Genomic DNA, 18,923 nt, shown 5'->3' on the forward strand with positions numbered 1-18,923 from the left:
TATTGCAATGCCGGGGTGTATCCTCTCCTCCCCATGCCCAAAGTACTAATACTATGGTAGCAGCACGCATGAAGCTGGGTACAATTTAGACTAAATGAGTAACATAGGAGAGGTAAACGTCTCACCCCTGCTGGCAGTCCATAGCATTTTTGTGAGATGCCACCTTTATGCCAGAAGCTGCTGCCAGTTATATGGAAAATGTATAAGACACTCACAGTTTGCTGACATAATGCAATAATTTACTCCTGAAGGAAAGATGGTCCCAGTCTTGGATAATCACGATTTCCCACTGGGGTTTTTCTTTCCCACTAATGGTGCAGTGGCTCCTTTGTTTCCAATGCAGTAAATTGTTCACCTTCTGTAAGGCACAAGAAACTAATTTCCAGATACGTGCCGATAAGACTAAACTGCCCAGATAGATGTTTACACAGCCTTAGTGCTCCTGGCACCATGGCACATATCTGGTGGGGTTGCCCGGTACTATAACCCTTCTGGTGTCATGTGTACAGGCTGCTAACTGATTTGTTGGGTCATCTTCTCGACAATGACCCAGCTTTTCTCCTGTTATCTCTAATTCCTATTTCAGTGTCCAAAGCCAAATGTATTCATTGATCAAAAAACCTGCCCCTTCCACCTTACAAGCATCCCTGCTGAGACAACATAAGTCAATGTCACCATTGACTACATTTGAAGTGTAGCATTTACCACTTTTTTAACTTCCATAATACCAGGATATGCAGCCAATGTGTAGCTATTGTTTTCCCCGCCTGATATTGGATTTTGGCTATCGCCAGTTGTTCTACCCTGGTAACCTCCAATTTCCCTACACAGCCCAGCACGCACGCCTTCGGGTTTAGATCCCACTGTCACACCGAACACTTTCAATCTATCCACTAGCCCTCTCCCATAAGTCTCTTAGCGCTGGGCGTGGCCAGAACATATGCATAATGTCGGCGTCGTCCATCGAACATCGCGGACATCTGGCCTCACTACAGATCCTCATATTCCTCATCATGACTGGAGTACGATAGGCTTTGTGAAGCAAGAATAGCTGCAAATGCCTCTGTGCCACATTCAGTGATAACTTACAGAAGGACTCCAATGCTTCTTCCCACGTTTCCTCTTCTAACTCCCCTACATCCCCCTCCCACCTCTGTCACACTCCAGCCATCTGGTCTCACAGCACCTTGTCCAAGATCTCCCCATATAGCAGGGATATTAGCCCAGTCATCACCCCGAGTGAAGATATCTCTATTTCCCCCTCAAATTGCGACTGCAGGCCGTGCCTCAATTGTAAATATTGGAAGAACATTTGACTTCAAATTCCTCCTCCAACTGCTGAAATGACTTCAACATCGAGTCCTCATACAGCTGGTGTAGATATTTAACACCTTTCTGCTCCCACCTTCAAGCATGTACACTTCTCCCCAATACGGTTTGTCCCATAGAGGTGTATACTTAGTCTAGGGGCCCACCCCCACTAATTGTTTGCACATCTGCCACACCTTATTCATCAGTTCCATTGTCAGGAATTGTCTTGTTCTTCCCCCTAATTTCCCTGCCTCCAGCATTGCCATCGGTGACAAATTCCCCCCAAAATGCCTAAACACCAATGGACACCCAGAAGCTCTCCCCTCCAATTCCCCTGGGCCGCCAAATTATATGCCCATGCATCCGGAACCGCCAGTCCCCCTTTAAACTTGGGCAGCTGCAATTTTGTTAGCTTGATTCGAGGAACCCCTTGTTTCCAAATTAAATCTCTAGTTTGCCCGTGAATCCTCTGTTACCAGTACTTCGGTGTCCACACTGGGGAATTATGCAGTATAAAAAAGTAGTTGCGGCATTAATGACATTTTGATGAGATTCGCTCGCCCCAGAGGTAGAGGAAGTTTCTTCCCCATTCGGATCCTAGAGCACAGAACCATTAGTAACGGTGCCACGTTTAGATCAATAAAATCTGATACCTTCCTAGTGACCCTGATTCCCAGATACTTAAACTCCTCTACCCCTGGGTTTTTGTCTTTTTTATCATTTTTTTGTTAATTTATTTCTAAAATTATTGTTTTGCCATTGTTTGTACTGTATTCTCTCCACTGCTGTACTGATGTGAATTTTCCCATGGTAGGACTAATAAAGAATAATTTATATAATTTTATAATTTATTTAGGCAAATACCTGTGTTCGCCTCTTTCTTCTAAAGCTACTGTCCTCCCTTAAATCTCCTAGTTGCTGCTGGACATGTTAGCCTTCCATTCTCCCTCTGTTGAATTATTTGCTAATCCTTCTTCAACAACCCCCACCGGGGCCTAGCCTTTCTTCAGTGACTGTAGGCAGCCGGGGCCCAGAGTACTGGAGTGGCTAGGTTATGCGGCCTTGGGCACGCTATGGTCACATTGCTTACTATTGGGACTGGAGGATGGGACTACAGCCTGTCAGGTCTCCAGCAGGTGGTGTGTGCAAGAAATATGGAGGGAGAAGCTGATGCAATAGGTTTCTCTTTAGGGCAACCCCTGAGGTGTATGTAAGAGTTGTTGGAGGATGGAGGTTAGGAAGCCTGTGATGGTGATGCAGCCTAATCCAGGGATTACTCGGAGGCACGTTGTTGGCATCGGCCACGTTTTTGGCGTTGGCTGTATGCAGATGTAGTACTGGGGGTTGGCGGCTGTATGCAGATGTAGTACTGGGGGGCTGGCGGCTGTATGTAGATGTATTACTGGGAGGTTGGCAGCTGCATGTAGTTGTATTACTGGGGGATTGGCGGCTGCATGTAGATCTATTATTGGGGGGTGGCGGCTGTATGCAGATGTATTAATGGGAGGTTGGCGGCTGTATGAAGATGTAGTACCGGGGGGGGGGTTGGCAGCTGTATGCAGATGTAGTATTGGGGGGTTGGTGGCTGTATGCAGATGTACTACTGGGGGGTTGGCGGCTGTATGTATATGTATTACTGGGGTGTTGGTGGCTGTATGCAGATGTGTTACTGGGGGGTTGGTGGCTGTATGTAGTTGTATTACTAGGGTGTTGGCGGCTGTATGCAGATGTATTACTAGGGGGTTGAGAGATGCATGTAGAAGTATTACTGGGGGGTTGGTGGCTGTATGTAGTTGTATTACTGGGGTGTTGGCGGCTGTATGCAGATGTATTACTGGGGGTTGGCAGATGCATGTTGAAGTATTACTGGGGGGTTGGCAGCTGCATGCAGATCTATTAATGGGAGGTTGGCGGCTGTATGTAGATGTATTACTGGGGTTGTGGCGGCTGTATGCAGATGGAGTAACGGGGTGAATAGTAGATAGTGAGCAGGAGGATGTGTATGTATGCTACATTCAGTGGGGGACTTCACCAGACTTTGCGCCCACCAACCTTAATCCGGTCCTGGATATGGAGCCTGAAGGTCGAAGGTTCAAAACATTGTCACCCTTTTACTTATCAGTGCTACCAGTTTCTCTTAAAAAAAATAGCCATAGTGATGCCAGGGATAGAACATAGGTATCCCAGCTACTCACTAATGCCTGTTTCTTTAGCATGTCTGCATTTAGCCTTTAGTCTCCATTCTTTTACTGCACCCTGCAGGTCAATGCCTACCATGTCTGGCCCAATGCCTGGCAAAAGTAATTACTTTCTTTGAGCCCATCCTGTATTAGTATTTCACAGAAGCACCATTGTTGGCGAGAATGACCTTGACAAATGGGTATGATTCTCCCTTTTAAATGAGAAATTATTCTTGCAACATAATGTGCTCATGCCACAGTCGGTAGCCCTGTCTGGATATGCTGTGCCAATAATATGTATTATACTTGGCGTTTTAGGGGTCAGCTTTGGTACTTTGTGATATAACCTTGACAAAGGGAAAAATTTGCCTTGGCATCAAGTATTTGCTTCCTACAGAGGTTCCATGAAACTACCCAGTGCTGATTGTGAGGCATACAATAGAGCTGTCTGACAGTGCCAGGGACAGGATAGCGAGGGTTGATATATGCATTTAATTACCACTGGCTCCTTCCTTGTCACTTATTAACTTGAACTTTAGCTTCCACTTTTGTCATTGTAGCTGTAGTCAGTTTTGAGTTATTGACTGAAGAAAGTTGATTTTCTAAAGAAAGTAAATATGCAAATGTAGATGATATTTAAAGGCCTATGGGATCTATAATAGAAAAATATTAAAATCCCCCAAAAGTAATTAATAAGTCAAGTTTTACTTTATGGTGCTTACAGCTTTTATAGGAAGGATACAAATATTTGGAAAATAGTTAAGCCACAAGGGCTTTTGTCAATAACTAGAAGGGCTTTTATCAACTAATAGAAACTTTCTATATGTCCCAGTAGAATTGTAGTTAAATACAAGTCATAGAACCTATAGACTGGGTCTGTGCACTCGCTTCAGCCTGTGAACTTTCCTGAGCTCATGATCTTTCACAGGAAGTCGGAGCCTCCTGATATATCTGGTGACCTTATCATGATATGTCCCCTAATGACTCATTCTCCATATAAAAGGTGCTTTGGAGCTTCTGTATGTCCTATTGGGTGACTGACAGGCATACTAGTTATCCAGTGATCCTCATTTTATGATTCAAGAGGGATTCAGAAGTTGGACGATTTCCATCTACAATTAAAAAGGAAATTACTGTATATACTCGTGTATAAGCCGGGTTTTTCAGCACAAAAATGTGCTGAAAAACGTCCCCTCGGCTTACACACGAGTCAATAGCGATAGTCAATGGATAATATAATAAACTTATATACTCACTTATAAACTTATATACTCACCCTCCGTTGGCCTCGATGCGCACTGCTGCTCCCCCGATGTCCACGCAGCTCGTCTTCTGTCTTTCCAGCTCTTTTTCGTGCTTCAGCGCCCGTCTTCTGTAATGTCGTGCTGGGTGCCGCCATGTTCTTCTGTTGGGCGGCGCCTAGTATGACGTCAGCAGCGGCGCGTCATACTAGGCGCCTGCCGCCCGGGAAAGAACAGTGGCGGCGCCCACCACGATGTTAGAGAAGTCAGAAGACGGGCGCTGGAGCAAGAAGAGGAGCTGGGAAGACAGAAGAGGAGCCGCGCAGACATCGGTGGAGCAGCGCTGCGCATCGGGGCCACCGGAGGGTGAGTATATAAGTTGTTTTTTTTTAAATTCTGGGATGGTTGTATGCTACTGGGGGCAGGCTGTATACTACTGGGGGCAGGCTGTATACTACTGGGGACAGGCTGTATACTACTGGGGCAGGCTGTATACTACTCAGGCAGGCTGTATACTACTCAGGCAGGCTGTATACTACTGGGGGCAAGCTGGGCAGGCTGTATACTACTGGGGGCAGGCTGTATACTACAGGGGGCAGGCTGTATACTACAGGGGGGAGACTGTATACTACTGGGGGCAGGCTGTATACTACTGGGGGCAAGCTGGGCAGGCTGTATACTACTGGGGGCAGGCTGTATACTATAGGGGGCTGGCTGGCTATATACTGGGGGGGGTCTGTGACGAATGCATTTCCCACCCTCGGCTTATACTCGAGTGAATAGGTTTTTCCAGTTTTTGGTGGTAAAATTAGGGTTCTCGGCTTATACTCGAGTATATACGGTAATTATATATTCTAATTATAAATAGGGTTCACCCTAAGGCTGCATTCACACCTGGCAATAACGCATGACATTTCAAACGCATCACAGCTGAGAAAAGGAGATTTGTCTAATTACATTGCAGTAAACATTGGGGCACATTTACTTACCCGGCCGCTGGAGTTCACAGAAAGTGCATTGTCCGTCTATAATGCACTAAGATCGTGTGCCCAATATCCTGCACGTGTCGCTCCCCCACTTAGGTCCGACAGAGTTCACCATCTTTTTAGTGGTGCATGTAACTGCTTGGTCTTGCGACATAATTTGAAAGTTAAAGAGTTGAGAGTTGGATTGTCCGATAGCACGCTCCCCAACTTGTGTCACAATCCCAGCGTAGACACTTCTTTAATACCTGTGCAAGCCGTGTAACCCCCGACGAAAGTGAGCAGCGTGACCCTTAGTAAATGAGCCCCATTAAAGGGGTTGACCACTTTACCTCACTTTTTTGCAATGTGTGCGTAAGTGTGGGGGGCAGGATATTAGGTATATTGGTAAATTGTGTACATTATTAGTTATGCAACATCCCTGCCAACGCAAGGCAGAGGAGTTGTTGTGAATAAGCCCCTCATATGTGTGCTCTCCTCATAGAGAGTCTGATCAGCTCCTCTGCAGGACACTACACATATAATTAGGTCATTGTGCAGTGGTAGATTCTTCCTGGATTGGCAAGGGTTAAATGTTATTTGTTGTTGTCATCCAATGATATGCCTCAATGCACTTAATTGTGAACTGGAGTGTGATTGAAGGAGGAGACCACCAGACCAGGGATTAACTAAACCCTTCTAAAGAGTGCAGATCTCTTCAGACCCATCTTCTGACTCAGAAGCACCACCTCAGAGCTCGTGCTCTGACAACAGGCCCCTAGGCCTCAGCAGCTCTATAGAGTCTCAGTCCACCTTCAGGGCTAACACTGAACCATTCCAGGATACAAGCTGAAGCTCCCTACATTAGACACAGCTCCATCCCAGCCTGCCCCTGCATCCAGGCTGGTGAACAGACTCCTGTGGTTCCCTCTCCAAGAGCACTCCCAGTATCCTACCTCTGTAAGGAATCCTTGGGCGCATTGCCTGCTGACGCTGTTGGTTCAAATGAAGAACTGTAAGTTATTTTTGCACAACGTTGCCTCCGGCTGGTCCCTTCTACAGCTGTATCACCACCAAGGGCGCCCCATTCATCTACCAGGGACACACAGTACAGACTCTAAGGGCTGCCCCAGGGAGAATCAGTATCACAGCCTCTCCCTCTATATCATTTCTTGCATACACCACCTGCTGGAGACCTGCCAGGCTGTGGGACAGACCTCCGACTAAGCAGCGTGACACTAGCGTCCCTAGGCCGCAACCACCAGCCATTCCGGTATTCTGGGCCCGGCTGCCTCCAGGCCCCAAGAAAAGGCTAGGCCCCGGTGGGTGATGTTGCAGGTATATTTACCAATATACATCTATTAAAAGTTCTGCACTGTTTTCTTGCTATGTGTAGTCTCCTGTCTTTTACCTCATCAGCCAGACAATCCTGACCATAAAATGGCTGCAGATGGAGGGACATGTGATCTCTAACTGTCCATGAGCAATTGCCCTGCCAGGACCTTTATCTTATATTCATGATTACTATCATAAGGTCCAGATAGGATCACATGACCCTCCATCTGCCGCCATTCCACGGACAGGAATGTCTGACTGATGAGGTAAAAGACAGGAGGCTTCACATATCAAGAAAGCTGTTCATCTATTAATAGATGTATATTAGTAAATTACCTAATATCCTGCCCCCCACACTTACACACACATTACAAAATACACGAGGTTAAGTTGCCACTTTAACCTTTTACTTTTCCATTTATCTGATATATAAAGCTGAGTGTATGTATGTCAGATAAAGGAATCTTCACCGTCGCATTAACAATTGCCAAATTTTGCACAGCCACTTTGTGACTCAGGGTACGTCATACACTAGGTTTTGAACCAAAGGTTTTCACCCCGCGCTTTCCAAAATAAACTTATTAACTACAATATACAGGAGCCATGGTCTGCTGCTGCTGTGGCAGTTGGAAGCTGAGCCGTGATTGGTTGCCATTCTGCCACAGGTCATTAATATGAGCTCTGAGCTTTGATTGGTAATGAGTACAATACAGCTAACCCTGTTTCCCCGAAAATAAGACACCCCCCCCCCAAAAAAAAATAGGACCTAATACAATTTTTTTCCTCTGAAAATAAGACCTAGCGCCATCATTGCTACATCTCCTCCCATGCCATATATTAGCATTAGTAGATCATTTAGACATTGCAAGAGGTTGTGACATGGGCGAAGAATTCATGGGATAAATGAAAGTGCTCTCTTTTAATGAAAGTGCTATTGCATGAGAGATTGGGGACAACAGTTCTAATAGAAATGGAGTCCCAAGAAATTCAGCATGAAATTCAGGTTTTCGAGAGTTGTGATGAGGTTACAGAAGATGATACAACTGTATTAAAATAGTGGGACTGGCAAATGTACCATAGATTGATGCACATAGAAAGAGAGTAACAAGAAATTCTTGATGGAATTCAGAGTTTGTCATTACATGACTGCAGTATATTTATAAATGTTTATAAACTTTAATTCTTATACATAAAAAATGACATCCCCTGAAAATAGGACCTAGCCCGTCTTCAGGAGAAAAAATTAATATGTCTTATTTTCGGGGAAATATGATAGATGTGAGGTAATGGATAGGAATAGAGACAGAGAGACAGGCAGAGAAATGGAGAGTGAGAGACAGGCAGAGGGAGAGACAGGCCGGGAGAGTGAGACAAGAAGGAAGACAGGCAGGGCGAGTGAGACAAGAAGGAAGACAGGCAGGGCGAGTGAGACAGGAAGGAAGACAGGCAAGGCGAGTGAGACAGGAAGGAAGACAGGCAAGGCGAGTGAGACAGGAAGGAAGACAGGCAAGGCGAGTGAGACAAGAAGGAAGACAGGCAGGGCGAGTGAGACAGGAAGGAAGACAGGCAAGGCGAGTGAGACAAGAAGGAAGACAGGCAGGGCGAGTGAGACAAGAAGGAAGACAGGCAGGGCGAGTGAGACAAGAAGGAAGACAGGCAGGGCGAGTGAGACAGAAAGGAAGACAGGCAAGGCGAGTGAGACAAGAAGGAAGACAGGCAGGGCAAGTGAGACAAGAAGGAAGACAGGCAGGGCAAGTGAGACAAGAAGGAAGACAGGCAGGGTGAGTGAGACAGGAAGGAAGACAGGCAGTTTGAGTGAGACAGGGAGGAAGACAGGCAGGGCGAGTGAGACAAGAAGGAAGACAGGCAGGGCGAGTGAGACAGGAAGGAAGACAGGCAAGGCGAGTGAGACAGGAAGGAAGACAGGCAGGGCGAGTGAGACAAGAAGGAAGACAGGCAGGGCGAGTGAGACAAGAAGGAAGACAGGCAGGGTGAGTGAGACAAGAAGGAAGACAGGCAGGGTGAGTGAGACAGGAAGGAAGACAGGCAGTTTGAGTGAGGAAGACAGGCAGGGAGAGTGAGAGACAGGCAGGGAAAGACAGGCAGGGCATAGCAGGGAATGGTAGGAAAGGTCCATTTTACAATCAGTGCCTGGGGCAAGACATCGCTCAAACCAGTGATTGAGTTAGTGGCCTCGCTGCCTTTATTCGTGGAGGTGGGAGACACCCCTGAAAATCCTGTGCAGTGGGGCAAACGAGCAAAAACAAAGCAGCTGACCCTTTTTGTATCGTAGTTAAAAAAAACATAGAACAGTTTATTCATAAATTCTTACAAAAGACTGTTGTATAATTTGTCCAATTTAGCATCTACCATTATCTACAAACAGCTAAATAATAACTTCTAACTTGGGGATGATCATCAATGAACCCCGGCACAGACTCAATGGTTCTGCAATAATCTTATGAATCATGAACCACATCTCCACCTCGGTTGTGAAGTGGTTTGTGGTTTTTGGCTTATTTTGACTCGATCAAAGCCATTACTTGCATGAAAAAAATTGTGGCTGGAAATATGTGGGCCAGTTGACATTATTATAACATTAAAATATATCAGAAAACCATGAACACCTCCTTAGCTCGTGAGTCCAGACATGAAATTAACAATAGAGATGTGGTGTCATAAAAGAAGTAAATGGATATATAAAATCACTAAACATATGAAACATTTTATGTGGTTCCATATGCATGATTACCTGCATGTAAATATAGGGAATAACTAGCATGGTCAAGTAAAGAAGAAAACTAGGTGGTGCTCACAGCTTGTGTTCAGAACTGCGTCAGAGGCATAAAAGAGAATGGGAAAGTGAAGAGATATAAAAAGGGCCCCACGGCAGATTAAATGCATCATAAGTCCTGGGTTATTTACAAAAATTTGGCCCCATATAAAATGGTGTAAGGACCCAGACTAAGACCAAAGTCTATCAGTTATGCCCTAATGCAATTTTCACCAAAAACTGCAAGGGACATTTAGGTGGCAAGAGGTGCGGTGGGAAGTGAAGCTGTAATATCCAGTGTATAAATTATTACGTTAATTAGTATGTTAATTAGATTCAGATCACTTCTGTGTTGGGGGTTTCCCTTTTAGGAGAGCATAATGTAAATTAAGAAAGGAAGGAGAAAGAAATGTCTTCAGTTCAACTTCCGTTCTCCAGTGACTTCAAAGTATGGAAGGTTGCCATTATAACTACGAAATATAAATAAAAAATATTGGTTATATAAATGTAATACACATATAAACATCTATAATAACTAATAAGAAGTGAATAAAATTAATAATTACCTATTTATAAAAGCAACCTACCCCATACTTTGCACCTTTAGAAGACGTATTCACTAAGTTGAATTTGTATGTAAGTCGGAACTGTATATTTTATAATTGTAACCCCAGACAAATTTCATTTGGTCTCTATTACAATTTTATTTTAAAAATGTTGGGTTGTCATTAGAACCAGGATTAACAATAAAGCTTCATTACAGACACCTGTGATAACTGTTACAGCTGATTATTGTAGCCTAAGGCTACAGTGCAATAAATTACGTCCAGAGGTCCGTTTGTAAATCGGGTGTTCTTAAAGGGAACCTGCCACCCCTGTTTGAAAAAATTAAGTTGCGGGCAGGTTCCCGTAGAGCCCTTATAGCAGTGATGGCTAACCTTTTAGAGCCTCAGTGCCCAAACTTCAACCAAAAGCCACTTATTTATTGCAAAGTGCCAGCACAGCAATTTAAGCAGTAATTTATTTCTCCTTGTTCATTGACAACTTTTAATCCTTCAGCCTCCTAAAGACACCAATGCAGTTGAAAGGAGGAGGGCAAATACATCTATCATTGTAGGAAGATTCTGCAGGCAGATTCTTTGAGTATTGTCTGGTGAACTTCATTCTGGGGTGATGGTCTGGGTGCCCACAGAAAGGGCTCAGAGTGGCGCCTCTGGCACCCGTGCCATAGGTTCGCCACCCCTGCCTTATAGCATAAGGGCTGCGCAGAAAAGGAAAAAAATTAACGTTTATTCTAGTCTAGCGAGTCAAGGTGGGCGGATACATACGTGCAAGTCCCTGTGGCTTAGGCCGCGGTCACACGTACCGCTAGACGTCCGTTCATAACGTGACGCTAGCGCACAGGGGGAGGTCCTCGGCCCCAACGCACATGCGTTTCCTGAGAAACGCATGCGATCGGCTTAACAATCGCATGCGTTTCCCTGGAAACGCATGTGCGTTCGGGCCGAGGACCTCCCCCTGTGCGCTAGCGTCGCGTTATGACGGACGCCTAGCGGTACGTGTGACCGCGGCCTTACTGCTTAGCTTCCTGCTTCCGTGCATGGCAGCCGTAGGCATATGTGTTATAATGTGTTGTCACAGGCTGCACACTCTGGCACACAGTGGTTTACTGTGTAACCCTTAAAATCCTCCCTGCCTGAAAGAAACAAGCTGCTGCAGCACCCGAGCGCTGCAGCAGAGGTCCTCCCTCCTCTTAAAGGTCCGATCGCGGTCGCACCCCCTGCGACCAGGCCTTTAACAAGAGAGAGGACCTCTGCTGCAGCAGCTTGTTTCTTTGGCCGCGGTCACACGTATCGCTAGACGTCCGTTCATAACAGGGGGAGGTCCTCGGCCCGAACGCACATGCGTTTCCAGAGAAACGCATGCGATCGGCTTAACAATCGCATGCGTTTCCCTAGAAATGCATGTGCGTTCGGGCTGAGGACCTCCCCATGTGCGCTAGCGTCACGTTATGACGGACGCTTAGCGGTATGTGTGACCGCGGCCTTTCAGGCAGGGAGGAAGGATTTTAAGGGTTACACATTAACCCACTGTGTGCCGGAGTGTGCAGCATGTCTGCACCAAGAAGCTGCTGCTTCCTCCTGGGCTCCTGCCCCTACTCTCCTGCTAAAATGGCAGATGTACAGGGCAGAGAGGAGGGTGCAAGGACACTGAGTTTCCCTGTGCTCTGCAGCTGCTGCTCCTCTGATGATGTCCCCAGTCCCCTGCTGAAGTCCTGTCAGACATGTAGGTATGTGAATTATTAATTTCAGGTCTATATATTGTATTTGCATGTGTATATTGTACTGCATATGTTTATCTAAATTGTATGTATTGCTTATATTAATGTGTATAATATGCTTTATATGTTCATGTGTGTAATGTGTCTGCTGTATGTGGTCATGTGTATAATGTGTCTTCTGTATGTGTTCATATGGAGATTCTGTGTATTGTGTATATGTAGGTATGTGGATATACCAGCACCCTGTAACTTGCAATGTTTAGGGTGTGGTCACACATGCCGCTAGCACACAGGGACGAGCCTCGGCCTGATTGCATGTGTATTTCCAGTGAAGTGCATGTGATTGGTTACCATGTATGATCGGGCCTAGGCTTGCTCCTGTGCGCTTGTAAATGCAGCAGTAGCAGCACGTGACAATGCAAGCGCAGCATGCGACCGCACCCTTAAAGTTTGGCCCAATCACATGCCTTCCCACTAAAAAACAAGTGCTATAAGAAACAAACACGTGGTGTTTTGCATGTGCAAGACATGTGGTGCTTGATCCAGTGGAAACGCATATAAGGGTGATGCCACACATGGCGTTTTGAAACCATTTTTGGTCCGTTTTTAAGCAATCCGTTAAAAAACGCATCCGTTTTTAAAAACTGACAAAAATTGATGCGTTTTCATAAAACGGATGCGTTTTTTAATGGACTGCTTAAAAACGGACCAAAAACTGTTTCAAAACTCCATGTGTGGCATCCCCCTAAGGCTTAGCCCATCCCTGTTGACTTACATTCAAAGCGCAGTGCAACAGCTGAAGAGAGATTTGCCTAATTAAATTGATGTTAACATTTAAAAAATGTTAATGCAACACAATGTTAACTAATGATTTAACAATATGTTAATTACGTGATTGTTAATGCAATGTTAATATACATGTTAACACATGCATTAAACTGTTATTATCACACAGCTCCTAATACCCTCTGTGATAATAACGGCTCGTGTAACGGCATGTCCATCACAAGACCGTGGACAGATTTCTGTTTATTTGAATTAACATAGAAGCTTCATATAGAAGGACAGCAAGCAGAGATCTAGAAACCTGTGAGGAATTGATATAAAAAGTATATTGGCAATTATTTGCTGAAAGCGGACAACCCCTTTAATGTTACATCAGCATGTGATCATAGTTGGAGCCTTTGGATTGCGTCTCAAAATGCACCTTGTGAACGCAGCCATATTGTTGTTCACAGTTAGGGGTGGAGGGGCCCTGTTAGGTAGGTATGCTCTGCAAGGCCCTGGGAGGTGAGAGGAACCCAAATAGGTCTGTCAGCCGCTGTGAGGTGGTGCGGACAGAAACTGAAGTGTGAGGGTTAAGACGGTATTCAGACAGAGGGAAAAAACAGGACAAACTACAATGAAACAAACGGGATATTAGACCTTAAAGAAAACTAAAGCAGACGTAGGAAAAGAGAACTGAAGATGAACAGACACAGAACATAGAAGAGTGAGCTAAAACTCCAGGTCACACCATGCACTACGTCAAGGACAAAAACCACTAGTCAAGGAATAGTAAACTAACTGGCAAAATACAATACCGGGGAGAAGCAAACAACGCTAAGGGAGAACAGGAGACCAGGAATCCAGCTAGGCTGTGAGTTTCAGAATGACAAACGCTAGCACAGGTGGAAGGACCAGATCCAATCTATGCAGCTTGAGATCCGCCCCCAGAATCCCATAGAGCCAGGAACCCAGGCTGATTCAGAAGACAGACAGTATTAAATTCCTTAAAGCACACACGTCCTGGATACTCGCAGCCCCGAGGTTGCAGCAGGGATAACTCGATGCGGACAGGAGGCAAAGCTAGTGCAGAAACTCAGGGATGACCACTAGCATTGTCAGCACAGAGGGTGGAAGGACCAACGGACACGTTGTCCCTTCCAGCAGATCTGACATTTACACTGTGTCCTTTGCTACAACTAGATATGTGCCTGCCTCCCCCTTCTCCCAGATCACTTACCTCCTGGTAGTTTGCAGCCATTCTCTCTGCTCACGATCTCCTGGCAGGAAGTGATCAGTGAGTGTCTCTGAGCTCTGTGCAGGGGGCAGGGCTACAGGCATATAGCAGAGAGACAGAAATCTCATGTGCGCGCTGCAAATACAAATCCAAGATGGTGGACTGACCCCAAGTCAGAAGTTACAGGGTTGTGTCTAGGGGCAACTAAAATTGTGTAAAGCAGGAATGATAGAGACAGGTTGGACTTGTATCTTTGAAATGCTGTATTTTTGTTAATAACAGTGAATTAGAGAATGTGTTATTTTGTTAACATATAAGAAACGTGTCTTTGTGGGGATACCCCGTTTAGATTCTTGTTAAAAGGGCGTACTGCTTTCAAAAAGTTGCCAGTATGCAATACCCAAGTCCCAATACCCAGAAAACCAGAAGTCTGTACAGAAAAGCCAAAAATAATTTTCCTGAAAAAAGGAGCTATTGTGTCAACAGGATATTGTATTGCATATTAATTACATTTACACATTTACTGATCCCCGTCTCCTGTTATGACTTTCCTCTGATATCACATTTATTGTGCCTGCAATGTCTGGGCCCATCCTTGGCCCCAATATTTACATTTCTACAATCGAAACCTGAAAATGCTGACAATATTTTAGAGGCATGAGAAATCCAGTGGAAACTTGCGCAGGGTACTGAATACACTTTACCCAATGTAGTTTAATGGTTATTTATTCAGGAGAGGTATATACTGTACAAAGATTATATACTGTAGCCTTACAAATACCAATGCAAGCATTTATAGTGGAAGGAAGTAGAGTAAAACATTAAAGTTATAGCAAAAGGGGTCACTTTGCTCAATATGAACATACATATGAAAGAAAAATATTTAACCTTTTCTGTTCTGCGTCACAAGAAGCAAGCCTAGAACAGACAGTGATTATACTATGACATGATATCTGAAGGTTTCACTTCTGGAGAAAGAATGCCTTTGTTAAGGCTAACATTGGTTCTTTTCTCTGTGAAAAGTTCAGATTCAGTGAAAGCAGTAGATTCCTTTCTTTTGGAATCTGTGCTGCGGTTTTTACTTTCCATCAAGAACAAAACCGTATAAAGAAGGAAGTAGAGAGTAGAATAATATGTCATTCAAGCCGCCATTATCCTGCTCTGGCACTTGTTGTTATTGGGGCTCTGTATCAACAGTTGGACAGAACAATATTATATTCTGCTTCCTGCCTCTGGAGTCATTCCATTTCATCTTCCCTGGGGACGCACTGTAGAGGTTTTACTGAGGAACTACTTTAATCCCCGGATAACCCCTCGGAGGCCAGACAGGCCTGAAATACATTGTAACATAATCACTGGCGGCAAGCTGCTTGACTTTTCTCACCCCTCAGACAGTATTTTAGTGAAAAAATGACAATGTGATTACATGCTTGTTTATTCTGTGTTGAGTCTGTACTGTAGACAGCACGATATAGCATAGTAAGGGTAAAGAGAAGCATTGTTTAGTCACTGGTACAGTGGACTATGACATAGAAATGCATAATACTATATTATTCCAATAATTGTATATACAGTGGGTACAGAACGTATTCTGACTCCTTTAAATCTTTCACTTTTTGTTTTATTGCACACAATAAGACCAAAAACATTCTTTTTCTACTCATTAATGTACACTTTGCACCCAAAAAGAACAGAAATCTTAATATATTTGCAAATTTTTAAACAAGAAAAATTGAAATATCACATGACCATAAGTATTCAGACCCTTTGCTGTGACACTTATATTTAACTCTCATTCTGTTTATTTCTTTCTGATCCTCCTTTAGATGGTACTACTCCTTCATCGGAGTCCAGCTGTGTTTAATTAAACTGATTGGACTTAATTAGGAAAGGTGCACACCTGTATGTATAAGACCTCACATCGCATGTCAGAGCACATGAGAATCATGAGGTCTAAGGAACTGCCCAAGGAGCTCAGAGACAGAATTGTGGCAAGGCACGTATCTGGCCAAGGTTACAAAACTATTTCTGCAACCCTCAAGGTTTCTAAGAGCACATCTCAGGATGAGCACAACTCTTCCCCAACCTGGCCGTCCAGTCAAACTAAACAATTGTGGGAGAAGAGTCTGAGTGTTTGAAATAAAGAATAACCCCAAGATCACTGTGGCTGAGCTACAGAGATGCTGTATGGAGATGGGAGAGAGTTCTACAAAGTCAACTATCACTGCAGCCACTGTACCGACGGAAGCCTCTCCTCAGAGCATGTCATATGAAAGCCGCATACAAAAAACACATGAAGGACCCCAATACTATGAGAAATAAGATTCTCTGGTCTGATGAGATAAAGATTAAACTTTTTGGTGTTAATTCTAAGCGGTATGTGTGGAGAAAACCAGGCACTGCTCCTCGTCTGCCAAATACATTCCCAACAGTGAAACATTGTGATGGTAGCATCATGTTATGGGGGTGTATTTCAGCTTCAGGGACTTGTTGTAGTTAATGGACAGATGAATGCGTCCAAGTAAAGAGATATCCTGGATACAAACCTCTACCAGAGTGCTCTGGACCTCAGACTGGGCTGAAGGTTCATCTTAAAACAATACAGTGGGGCACATTTACTTACAAAATCACTAGAGTTCACTAAAAGTGCATTGTCCGTGTATAATGCAGCGTGCAGCGATTTGCTTAGATCCTGCGCCAGAAATCATGAATGTGTCACTTCCCTAACATAGCGTGTGCGACAAAATTTGAAAGTTAAATACGTCTGATCAGTCGCACTGTCCGATGGCACACCCCCTAATTTGTATCGCATGGGTCGCAAGTGACACAGACACTTCTTAAATACCTGTACAAGCCGTTTTAGCCGTGAACAATCCAACAACAGTGCAGCGTGCGACCCTTAGTAAATGTGCCCCAATGACTCTAAGCTTTCCACCAACATTCACCATCCAACCTGAGGGAACTGGAGAGGATCTGCAAGAAAGAATAGTAGATGATCTCCAAATCCAGGTGTGGACTTGTTGTATCATTACCAAGAAGACTCCTGGCTGTACTAGCTCAAAAGCTGCTTCTACTCAATACTGAGCAAAGGGTCTAAATACTAAATGTGAAAATACCATGTGATATTTCAGTTTTTCTTGTTTAATAACTTAGCAAAAATATCTACATTTCATTTTTTGTGTCCAGATGGGGTGCAGAGTGTACATTATTGGGCAAAAAAATAACTTTTTGATCTTACCAATTGGCTGCAGTGAAACTTAGACTGGAAAACATAAAAGGGGTCTGAATCCTTTCATTACCCACTGTAAAACTACCAAAAGCCAGTTAAGCAGCAATAGGTTATTTATTATAGTTACAGTATAATCAATAATAAAAAACAATAATAGTAAAATGGCTTAATGCATGCAATTCCATGTTTTTGGTTCATGCTAAGCTCAAATTCTGTAGACTTTTACTTAACAAGGCATTTAAAAAAAAAAATCCAGAGGTGAATCTAGTATAAAGAAGTAGTATAACACATGCCTTTATATTTTCCTTTGGAATCCACTTTTGGCTTACTTACTACGCTAAAAGCTGCCACAAGGGCTGCAGCATTTTTTTCAGTTTTTTTTTTTATCCTGGCATTTTTTGTGCACACAATGTTTTTCCAGCATTTTCCAGGTTTTTCTTTTCCTATAATAAACTCTACAGGAAAATACCTAAAAAAGGCCCAGAGTATGCTGCCTTTTGAAAAAGAAAATACCAGGAAATGTCCACACAACGACAAGAAAAGGATTTCAAGTAAAGTTATTCATAATTTCCTGTAACATCTGGCTGCCACATTTTTAACTCAGTTTTTCACAGTTAAATCAAATCACTTAATGGTTAGACAAATAATGTATTTAAAGTTGTAAATTGGCTTCAATAAGAACAATTGTAATTGAATACCAGCTTATAGTCTCAACATACTGGACAGTACCCAGCACCCATACAGTGTGCAGAACTTCCTGCACCCGGCTCAGAACACTGTACAAATCTTGCATCCACAGCAGCTGATCAGAAGGGAAGACTCCTGCCATTAACCACCTTGATGCCAGGGGTTACATGTTAACATGTTAAAATAAACTTAGCACCTAAACGGTGGTACATAGCTATTACATCATTAGCTGTTCCTGAAAGCAGGTAGGTTGTCAGAGGTAGGTTACATGAGAAGAGCAATATCTAAATAATTCCCTGTGGTACAGTACATACATCATCAAAGGAGCCCAAAAAGGTATTAAAGGTATTAAGCAGTAGATCAAGAAGGGAAAAAGTGAAGCCTTGTCACTGCGCTGCTACATTGAATTAATCCAAACAGGTGGTTGATCACTGTTTAAATTTATCGGTTACATTTCGGACAATTGAACCTATGCGAACCGCTCCTGAAAGCTCCCTACAAAATAATGCAAATTTTATCATTTCAACCGTATTTGGAATTTTTTTTAACAGCTTCCAGATAGATAGATTGCAGTGGATATTTAATGGTGTCACTAGGAAGTACAATTTGTCCCACAGATAAATCGCCATCATCATATGAATCTATAGAGGGAAAAATAAAAGAGTTATGGCTTTTGGAATGCGGTGAGGTAAAAAAATGTGAAAAACTGAAAATGGCCTGGTCTTTAAGGGGTTAAATACCGGTCCCCATACCAAGCACCGTGACCATAGCGTGCCCAAGGCTGCACTAACTAGCCACTCCAGTATTCTGCGCCCCAGCTGCCTACAGGCCCCAAGAAAAGGCTAGGCCCGGTCGGGGATGTTGCAAATGGCGTCGCGAACAGGATATTTGCTTCTGTGGGGAATTATAGTAAACAAGCAAA

The 18,923-nt window shown here is 43.9% G+C and overlaps 1 protein-coding gene across 4 annotated transcripts in view; it reads right to left on the reverse strand.

Annotated features, from left to right (window-relative positions):
- The window catches only part of FGF1 (fibroblast growth factor 1), a 99,674-nt gene that overhangs the window by 24,019 nt on the left and 56,732 nt on the right, over nt 1-18,923 (reverse strand). The window contains exon 1 of one of the 4 annotated variants that reach the window (XM_072146112.1): nt 13,667-13,766. The exons of the other annotated variants lie outside the window; for them this stretch is intronic. The gene's annotated coding sequence lies outside the window, so the exon portion shown is untranslated. Of the gene's footprint in view, nt 1-13,666; nt 13,767-18,923 lie in introns of those variants that run through there. 4 annotated transcript variants of the gene reach the window in all.

This window comes from Engystomops pustulosus, chromosome 4, assembly GCF_040894005.1.
Source record: "Engystomops pustulosus chromosome 4, aEngPut4.maternal, whole genome shotgun sequence".
Lineage (NCBI taxonomy): Eukaryota > Metazoa > Chordata > Amphibia > Anura > Leptodactylidae > Engystomops > Engystomops pustulosus.